The sequence below is a fragment of the Lepisma saccharinum genome, chromosome 1, assembly GCF_977018435.1.
Source record: "Lepisma saccharinum chromosome 1, izLepSacc3.1, whole genome shotgun sequence".
Classification (NCBI taxonomy): domain Eukaryota; kingdom Metazoa; phylum Arthropoda; class Insecta; order Zygentoma; family Lepismatidae; genus Lepisma; species Lepisma saccharinum.
In genome coordinates, this window is record NC_139229.1 from 363,279 (window position 1) to 373,050 (window position 9,772).

Consider the following 9,772-nt stretch of genomic DNA (forward strand, 5'->3'; position numbering starts at 1 on the left):
AGAGATCACTCACGTAGAATATATTGCAAGAAGGAAGGTCTGTTGCGCATAAAGGGTGTGTCAGAGAAATAAATTTGTTGTACAATTTCAAGTGTTTATGAACAAGAAAACGATAAAAATGACAGTTGCCAAACAAATACGAACCCCTTCAGTAATTAACAATTTCCACTACAGTGTCATTAATGTGTCATATTCATTTTCATATTAGATCTATGGAGAGAAATTTTGTATGTTGTTAACGTTATGGAACTGGGAAACCACCTGTTGAAGAGGCCACTCCCCCCCCCTCCCCTCCGAAGCTTAGCTCCGCACCGCAGGATCTGTCACTGAGCCCGACAAAATCTTGCCAGACAGTGCTCGAAATGGAAATTCCTAGCCGAAAAGGGAGAAGATGTTTGATCGATTTTGGAGATACGACGGGGTACATCCTTGTATGGATGAACATGGAGACAATACAGTAGGTGGAGGATGCTCAATATTCAAATTATTCTAATTGGGGGTATGCTTTGTAAAACTTTCTCAGCTGGAGGCAGCATCCCCTACTTCGACCACTGATGCCAGAAAAGGTGCTTTCAGAAAATGAATTTATTACTGCACACACATATTACTTATTGTATTTGTTGCGTTTGTACAAGAGAAATATTCAGAAGATTTGTAAGAAATATTTACAGTTCATAGGATGCCTACCTAGTCTATCCCGTGTCGTGATACAAATGTTATCCCTTTCCTACAAAATAATAAAACTGTCCATGGCAACCGTGATTTTATAATGTGGTTGCATACATATATAGTAGCACTAACCTTTCTGGGACCTCGAAAAATACGTGAACCACAGGCTTCCCCGTGGCTTTAACTAGCGACACTAGTGCCACTGCTCCGACGCCAGGGTTTCAAATGCCTTGGTGGATCTATAAGATATTAATATCGTTTTTCGAGGATTCGTGAACAAAACAAAAGTAAATCGCTTTAAAGTCCATTTTATATTCCGATACGTTAATCGGGACTGGACTTAAAGTTTAAATCGGGCTACGTACCACTGTGCAATGCACCTTCACAGGGGATCAAACCCAGAACCCCTTTGATTACACCACCATGGGTGAGGCCCCTGAAATCATTGAGGAAACTTGATCATCTTCATGTTCTCTCGCCCTGTGAAAGTTTACTATACGTCTTCCAGACATACACACGCAGGCACCCCCTCCCCTGCACACACACGTTTGTATGCTTACAGCACATGCTGTGCCCTCCCAGAAAAACAATTCTAAATCCGGCTATCGGTATATCTGCTATCAAATAATGAACGTCACTTACCTCGACAGTTCCTTGACATAATTTTGCAACAAGGTTTCCAATATCTTCTGTTATGTTTTCTTGTTGAATATCAGTCTGAAAGTTCGCACGTTTCACTCTCGCAATTCGGATGGAATTCCTCTGAACCAGTGGCGGCTTGTGGTGAACCAAAGTGGAGGGGCGATAGCTCACAAATTTATTCTACTAGTAATGTGAGTTTAAATGATGAACAGCCAACGTGATAAGAAATTAATATGTTCGTGTTTACCGAGTATCATGTTTTGCACGTTTGCACATATTATAATAAATTCATAATTATTTAACAGTAATGCGAAGCATTTTTTAAATGAAAGGAGGGGAAAATTCAGAAGAAGGGATATTATTTTTTACATAACTTGATAAGCACAATGACGAATATTTACGTGCATTGATCGTGAAAGTTTCTAGCAAAAAGTTACACAGAAAAAGTTTCCTGTCCAACATGACTAATTGATATGTGAAATAGGACACCAAAATAAATATCTCACTGGAAAGGTGATATCTGCGTTACCAGAAACTCTATAGTAAAAACTTCAAACTTACCAGAAATCTTCAGACATGCTTGTAACTGAAATTCATCCTTCTGTCCTTCAACGCGAAATTTGCGAGTGAACTCACTACCTCTCCTCTTGGACACGTGTTATAGATTCAAATTCGGCCTAGGTTTTTTATGTTTATTTTTTCATCCAGACTTCTCAGACGTCTGGTAGAAAAACTTCGCACCAACAATTTCTCCACATTGTTCATCGCGACAAATGCACAATTACAGCACACAACTACCGAAAAAGCTTCACTTTTCCATGGAAAACGAAGAAACAACAAGTGTCAAAACTATCGTCTTCCCATTAGGTCGTTTTATTGCTTCGGGGTTGCCACACAATTTTGCCAAATTTTCGGAAATTTGTAGTTCACAGGTTCCTGTAGCGGCTTTTGGTGAGTTTAATTGACGAGTTTCTAATTTATTTAACATCCGCCTTGAAAAGAAATTGGACAACTTTGTCACATTATCAGGATGATTTTTTTCAAACGTGCTGATCAAAACATGTAAATAAATCTACATGATGTACTCCACATTATTGTAATCCAAATGTAGTTTCCACTAAATTCAGAAAAAATACAATGTACATATGCGATAATTTTAGGAGTAAAAAGAATCTATAGCCGACTTCCGTGGCTAGCATACCGCATTACAAAGCCAGGGCTACTGGGTTCGAATCCCGGCATGGGTATGCGTGTTCTTTGTGAGTGCCCCTCCATCAATTTCATTATATCATCACTCATCCTCATTGTCGTGATTACCGAAAAGTAGCAGAAACCGACGGTAAATAACAAAAATAAGCAAGAGTCTGTAATTTTTCAGTTACCGATATTTTCTATCCTCATTGGAAATTGCGTAATTTATTGCTCTACTCTTATGTCATAAGTGAATAAGATTATGGAATACAGAATGATTTTTTTTTCAACGGTTGGTAATTTTCTTTCTTATGTTAACTTCATTGCTTCTGGCAACTCTTCATTGTTTACCATTGTTTAGCCTTGTCGTATTTGGGAAACAAATGGGAAATTCCCAAAACGGAATATGAATTGCACTGTAAAAGAACATTTGCCAGAAATGTATTGAAAATGAGACGGATGATTCCGCCCAGTATTGCAGCCGAGCTCTTCCAAGAAGCGATAGCGGGATCTTGTGCAAGGCCCTTTAATCAGTGAAGGCAACATGCAACGATAAATCAATTGGAGAAAGACGCTTTACAAGGTTATTTGGCTGGCGCGCGGGAGAACTCAAGAAGTTGAGACTCTTCAGGAATTCTTCCTGTACGCATAAGAGGAGCGTTGCCTCCGAAGATGTCGAAATCAATCGGTCTTCTTTATAAATCGCAAATTACCGAACATTTGAACAAAAATGCAGAATATGGTATTCTGCATTTTTGTTCAAAAATTAATTGTTACAATTTTTCTAATGAGGCAGAAGAGATTGAGCACTCGACTTTTGAGTTATCAAAAATATGAGACAGTAATTGAAATTAGTAGAGTCTCAACAAGGAACTAATAGAGAAACTACTCGATTTGCATAGGATAAATTACTCGAGGCGCAACAGCCCGTGAGGACATATTTATTTTTTTATTTTACCTAAAGTTTCAGATACAGTACTGAATGACCATTTTACACTGAAACAGTAACAGCAGGAAAACAACAATAACAACAACAACAAAATAGAGTACAAGATGGCACTGAAAACAAATCAAAATTATACATATATCGTAACAATTTTCTAAAACTTTGTTCTGGCAAGAATATGTCCACATTTGGAGGCAGGTTATTATATGAGTGAGGAAGCCTGTAGAAAAGAGACCGCTGTAAAAGGGAGAGCCTTGTGGTGGGATTGTGAAATAGCTTAACGTTGCGGGTTGGCCGTGTGGGAACACTTAGATGAAATTTGTTGAGCAGAAATTCGGATTTAATTTTACCATTCATGATTTTGTGCAAGAATTTCATGTCTGCTAATTCGCGACGAGTTTGTGGTGGTTGGATATTGAAGACAGACATAATATCTGTTTTCTGAAGGTGCCTCAGAGAAGGTATTCTGTGGCGAGCAATGGCGAGGAAAAAGTAGAGAACAGAATCAATCCGGGAAAGATTTGTTTTTGAAGCCATGGTCCAGATAGGAGAGCAGTATTCAAGAATGGGGGAGATAAGGGATGTTTGTAAAATATGCTGATTGATGATTGGTTTTGTATTTGAGTGAACCTGTACAGAAGACCGAGAATACGCATTGCTCTTTTGGTAGTGTTCGTAATGTGCTCATTAAAGTTTAGTTTTTCGCCGATGATAACTCCGAGATCTTTTTGAGAGGAAACTTTTTTGATGGGATTGTTTTCAAGATAGTAAGCAGAATCGAGTTTGTTCCTTCTTAGGGAAATGGTGAGGCAGGAGCATTTTTTAGGATTCAATTGAAGTTTCCACTGGCGACACCACACAAGTAGTTCTGCAAGAGCTTGCTGTAAGATTAAAGCAGCGTGTTCTGATGAGATTTCTGTGAAGAGTTTACAGTCATCGGCAAACAGAAGTATATTTATGGGGAGAGAGGACAGTCTGTCAGGGAGATCATCCATGTAAAGAAGAAACAAAAGAGGGCCTAAGACGCTCCGTTGGGAACTCCAGACAAAACAGGAAGAAAGCTGGAAGAGGTGCCAGGAAGGATAACACGCTGCTCTCGTGCACTCAGATAGTCTTGTAGTAAGGATTTCATTCCAGGGGGCTTTTCGCCACAGGCGGCGCGGTCCATTCTGGGGTTGGAGGTTCTTGACCTTCTCAGCGGACGGGAGGTGCACGGCGACATCTAGAGAGGCATGGTCTGAGGGTTGCAAGTTCTTTTGTGGAGTTATATCCATTTCGCACAGTGTTGCCAGCACATAGTTCAAATTACTTTCACCTCGTGTTTTGTGCATGTTATGTTGCTTCAAACCAATGCCGTGTATGAAAGTGTCGATAAACCATTTGTCATTTGAGCAATTTGCATTTCCGGTGGTTGGAGTCGTCACACAACATGACATTTCCATACTTCATGGCTGCCAACACCGAGTCTTTGCAAGCTTCAAGGATATGCAGGGGAGAGTTTTTGTGCGGGCGGTAGTAGGCACCAAGAAGTTTTTTGCATTTCAGAATATTAACTTCCACCCAAATTATTTCACAGACTCGACTTAGATCACCACGTAGTTTACAGTTCCATTTCTTGTTTAAACAAATCATGACACCACCCCCAAGTTGATTTAGGCGGTCATTTCTAAAAATATTAAAGTTCTTGGCGAACGGAAGTTCAGCGTCACTCACAGTATCATTCAGCTAGGTCTCGGTAAAAACTAAACAGTCATATTGTATTAATTCACTGAGGTTTATAGCACAATCACAGAGCTTGTTTTTTATGCTTTGTATAATGTATATTCTGATAATATACAGAAAGAGCAGTTTCATTTTGATTTGATGGGCCGGGGTTCAGGTGGATGTCACCGCACAGGAGCGCGAGGCACAGCAGGTGAAAGTGCCGGGCGACGGTTTGCTTACCTCGTGGTTGCTCCCCTTGGGTCGGTGACCGCGACATGGCTGCAGAGAGTCCAGGTACACATCCAGCTGCAGGAAATAAAAAGCACCTATTTCCCAGGTTCCATCCATCAAACTTAGAGTCAATACTCAACACTGACACACTAGGAAGATGTTCTCCACAAATACGATGTTGAAACACACAAATATAACATAACACCAGAAGAACAATAACACAGTTTGCGGAGAGGAAAAACATGCTCCGAGTACGATCCGCCATCTTACATTCAACTATTACCGAATGCCGGCCTCAGAGATCATTCAACCAGTTACGGGGTGACGTGTGGTCAGTATGACGATCTCCCACTTGTTGTCGCAGGTTTCCATGACGCTACTCATTTGTAGCTTTCCAATTTCCTCACGATAGCGAATGGGCACCGGCAGAACCGTACCCAGGATTTTATTTTGGAGGGGGGCTCTGCACTCATCAGCAACCGCCATTTAAAGGCGAAAAAGTTGGGCAGTGTACGTCCTGAAGATGAATTTCTCAGTACATTACAACATATTATACAAGATTTTTAATCCTGTTACTGAAGTAAAATTAATTACCACTATACACTATATGAACTATTTTTGTAGGATTTCTGAGGGGGCTTCAGCCCCCGAGCCCTCCCCATGGCTACGTGCTTGGCCACTGGTCGCAATCGCGGGAGAAAGGTTGTTACTCTTCCAGCAGGAGACTCGAACTTGCCCAAAGCATGACGCCTTACACCACGATGCGAAAGACCTTCGTGAAAATTTGTGACGTTCCTTTCTGGTGTTCGCCACTGAATCACGGATTACTACGTCACGGTAGCTACCCAATCTCCCTGTGCGGCGGAGTTATGAGACTCACCTTAATGTATACTACACTTGGTTCTCAGGACGAAACGATTTAAACAAAAAATTAGTTTCTTACTATTTTACAAATTTAATAAAACGTTTTACCTTTAAACAATCACTGCAAATTAATAACAATATTCACCAACACAATCACTTTTGAATTAAGTTGCTGCTTTTCCTTTAAAACAGCGTTTTTCACAAAATAGACGTCATCTTCCGCAACTCAACTTATTTCTTTTTTCTTTTTGCACTGTTGTCCTCGCAACCGAATCAATAAAAGATTGGACAGTTCTACACATCTTCACAAACCGGAAATGACTTCCGCTTCCGATATTGCGAGTAACAAATGTACAGCAAAAATTACAAATTTAAGCCAATATCAAAATATCAAACAACAGTATTGAAACTAACAAAATAAATCAAATGTGAAATTAACAGAAAACAAATAAAATATTTCATATGGTCAAAATAAACAAAGCGTACCAAGTTCTCCTCCCATACAAACAAAGAAAATTGACGCAATGTACATGAAGGAAATTTTATTTATAGAATAAACTTCTTCGAGCTTACTTCAGAACTCTTCACTCTTCATGGAAACTCGCTCTAAGAAAATTCATATGATCCTACATTTTTTAATCATAAAAACAAATCTTCAAACTATCTGTTCTCTTGCTTTGTGTAGAACTTCTTTTCTTTCTTTCACCATCCTTTCCACATCTTCTAAGAGCTTCTTAACATTAACAGCTTGTTCTTCATCCAACTATACATTTCCTAAACATTTGTATTTCCAAAAGTTTAACTTCTGAAATTGTTCTGGGCTTAAACTTAATTATTGACATTGAAGTTTCACATAAAATTATACATTTGTTCCTTATTGGACCTTTATCATTTTCAACTATGGCTGTCCTTTCCCTTCGACTTCGCCATTCATTCTCAGATTGGTCTCCTGGAACTAAATTATCAACATTGTGAACTTCTAATTCTTCTGGGAATTATACCTAACGTCAGCCCTCTTTCGGTTTGATAATAATAATTACAGGAAATGAAATTCAAGTTGTATCCAAATTATGTACACAAGCCAAGCATTATCTGAATAATTATATGGCTTTGTAAACTCTTCTTTATCCATTTTCTTCAAAGAATATGCAGGACTCTCGACGATTACTTTCTATGATGGAATATATTTTTCAACCTTCACAATGCAAACAAAAGATAGAGTTTCATATAAATTTGATAACACTTACTTCACATCTTCACGTGTAAGCTTATTTGATAGAGTGTTTTACAAGCGGTTTCTTTTTGTTTTCTGAACTGTCTTCTTCTTCCTTCTTTTTCTCCATAGATCAAACATTTCTTTCTTCTCTTGCCACTTGAATAATTCTCCTTCCAACTTTTTCCTCTTGGACAACGGGACAGGATAAGGATTGGAGAAAACAGGTTCTTCACTGGTCAAATTTATTTCACAGATAGAATTCCTAGATAATCCTGGTTTGTCGGCGAATATTCTTCTATATTTCAATAATAAATTAAATAGCTGCTCCTTTTCCTCAACTCTCAAAACATCTGAAGCAAAGGCTTTATCTCTTATGCCTGATTCTGTTGCAGTCCACTCATCAGCGTTAGCTTCTTCCTCCGCTTTTGTACACTGTATTAAGGCTGTCTTCTCCCGCGACTCGCCCTTCTCTGAATCTCCAGCGTTAGGAAGTAAATGTTGCTCTACTGTGTGTCCGCCATTGATCAGATACAATTTTTCTGCGCCTGCAGCCAGAGTGGCTTTGTATCTTCGAAGGAAAGGATAACCAAATAATAAGTCAGCTTCTAAGCACTTGACCACATATACCAAATCTTCAAATATAAAACCGCCAATTTCAAAATTTATTCGCCTACATCCAGCTATCCGTGATCTTTCTTTTCCAGCAAAATCTTTTAATATTACGCCTGGACACTTCTGCAATTTAAGACCTGGTAATCGCTCTCGTACTTGAAGCCAAATATTATAATTCATAAGGGTACATTCGCTACCCGTGTCCAGAGTACATTTTATTTGGAATCCTAATACCTCGACTGAAATTTCAGGTTTCTTCACAATCCCTATCTTCTTCCATTATCGTCTTTCTAATTTTTAAATAATTTAGAGGAGTGGCTTCGATATTCAAGTACAATACTTCTAACGGATGTTCTGTTAGGAATGGGTCTTCACTTTCGTCGCTTTCTTGTACTTGCATGCCCTTCATTGCAAGCGTAAGAGTACCGCTTACAACGGGCGCTGGGCTAAACCCAGAACTTCATTGCAGTTAATTTCCCATGGCGACGCTGTAACTCTAAGATTACTGGAAGGTAGCTCTTCCGTCTGTATTGCAAACTCTTTTCGTTCTGGAGCTCTTTGATCTCTTCTCCAACTATTTGTGTACGGCGTAGTCCTTCTATAAAGTCTGTTACTTGTCCAGTTTCTATTCTTCCACCTTCCATCCGGGAATCGCTGTCCTTCTCTGGTGATTGGTTCCTTCCCATTTCCGCTCTCTGCGCTGCGGGATCCTCCAGGATTATTAGTAGAAGTTGTCATCTGTACTCTGCGAACTCGAGGTTGGTTAGGTCTCCTTTCTTCTGCTTTATTACCGTCGCCTCACTACACATCTCTCTGTTCTGAGGCTTCGTACTTCCCCAAGTAGTTGGTCAACTGGTCAATGTTTCGAGGATCTCTTGTTAATAATAGCTGCCGTATTCTGTATGGGAGCTGATGAATAATTAAACTTAACACTTCTGTTTGGTCCACACGTTCGACCAAGTTACAGTATGACCCGTAGACGTCCCAACAATAATCCTCCATAGAAAGACCTGAGGATTTGGAATATCTTCTGTTTCTTAAAATCTGGATCTCTCTCTGCTTCGCTTCTGCAGAAGCATACTGTTTTTTAAACGCGGCACAAAACTGTTCAAAAGACTTCCACCTTCTCTCGTTGGCAATAAACCAGGCTTTAGCTTTCCCTTTCATTACAGAAGGAAGCACCTTTAATCTATAGTGCATAGGCATTTTCATTATGTCCATGGACGTTTTCAGTTCTTCCAAATAACGCTCCGCTGATATGGAATTTATTTCTCCGGTAAATTTGCTCAGAGAGTTAATATCCGACATTCTAAAAAAATGTCCAGTGTGAGATGGACTATGAGAGACATCAGGAGATTTATCAATATCTTCTCTGGGTATCCCTTTTGTACTTTGGATACGTCTTCTCCTCTTACGGTTCCTTTTAGTCAACAATTCAGCAGAAGATACAGATTCTGTTGAAGATATACCGGAAATCAAAGGGTCATTATCATCTCTCACCCATCGAATATTTTCCACAGATCTGTCAGTATTTCCAGCAGTCATTCCTGGATTTCCTTGCACAGATTCTAAATGTAATCTCTCCAACTTCCCTAAAAGGAATTCCTCCATAAAATAGAACTTCTGGTTAATTTCTTTATTCATCTTCTCACTGTCCTGCATACACAAATTCCTTGAAGTACTTTGCTGATCCACGA